The 1,211-nt window shown below is 40.9% G+C and overlaps 1 non-coding gene across 1 annotated transcript; it reads right to left on the reverse strand.

Annotated features, from left to right (window-relative positions):
• Positions 1-792: 792 nt before the first annotated feature.
• Positions 793-864, reverse strand: TRNAC-ACA (transfer RNA cysteine (anticodon ACA)). The gene has a single exon. It is a non-coding gene; the product is annotated as a tRNA-Cys (tRNA).
• Positions 865-1,211: the final 347 nt, after the last annotated feature.

Raw genomic sequence — 1,211 nt, forward strand, 5'->3', positions numbered from 1 at the left:
TAAGAATTTTCCACAGCTTGTTGTGATCCACATCGTCAAAGTCTTTAGCATAGTCAATAAAGCAGAAACAGATGTTTTTCTGGAATCCTCTTGCTTTTTCAATGATCCAAAGGATGTTGGCAATTTGATCTCTGGTTCCTCTGCCTTTTCTAAAACCAGCTTGATCTGGAAGTTCACAGTTTACGTATTGTTGAACCCTGGCTTGGAGAATTTTGAGCATTACTTTACTAGCATGTGAGATAAGTGCAATTGTGCAGTAGTTGGAGTCCTTGGCATTGCCTTTCTTTGTGATTGGAATGAAAACTGAACTTTTCCAGTCCTGTGGCCAATGCTGAGCTTTACAAATTTGCTGGCATATTGATTGCAGCACTTTCTCAGTATCTTTTAGGATTTGAAAGAGCTCAACTGGAATTCCATTACCTCCACTAGCTTGTTCGTAGTGATGTTTCCTAAGGCCCACTTGACTTGGCATTCCAGAATGTCTGGCTCTAGGTGAGTGATCATACCATCGTGACTATCTAGATTGTGAAGATCTTTTTTGTACAGTTCTTCTGTGTATTCTTGCCACTCTTCCTAATATCTTCTGCTTCTTTAGGTCCATACCATTTCTGTCCTTTATTATGCCCATCTTTGCATGAAATGTTCCCTGAAAAATGAAAGTGAAAATGAAGTCTCTCAGTCTTGTCTGACTCTCTGCGACCTCATTGACTGCAACCTACCAGGCTCCTCTGTCCATGAGATTTTCCAGGCAAGAATACTGGAGTGGGTTGCCATTTCCTTCTCCAGGGGATTTTCCCAAACCAGGGATTGAACCTAGGTCTCCCGCATTGTAGGCAGACGCTTTACCATCTGAGCCACCAGGGAAGTAAATGTTCCCTTGGTATCTCTAATTTTCTTGAAGAGATCTCTAGACTTTCCCATTATTTTGTTATCCACTATTTCTTGGCATTGATTGCTGAGGAAGGCTTTCTTATCTCTCCTTTCTATTCTTTGGAACTCTGCATTCAAATGGGTATATCTTTCCTTTCCTCCTTTGCCTTTCACTTCTCTTGTTTTTACAGCTATTTGTAAGGCCTCCTTGGACAACCATTTTGGGTTTTTTGTATTTCTTTTTCTTGGTTATGCTCTTGATCCCTGTCACTGTACAATGTCATGAACCTCCATCTATAGTTCTTCAGGCACTCTGTCTATCAGATCTAATCCCTGAATCC

Source organism: Odocoileus virginianus, chromosome 14 (genome assembly GCF_023699985.2).
Source record: "Odocoileus virginianus isolate 20LAN1187 ecotype Illinois chromosome 14, Ovbor_1.2, whole genome shotgun sequence".
Lineage (NCBI taxonomy): Eukaryota > Metazoa > Chordata > Mammalia > Artiodactyla > Cervidae > Odocoileus > Odocoileus virginianus.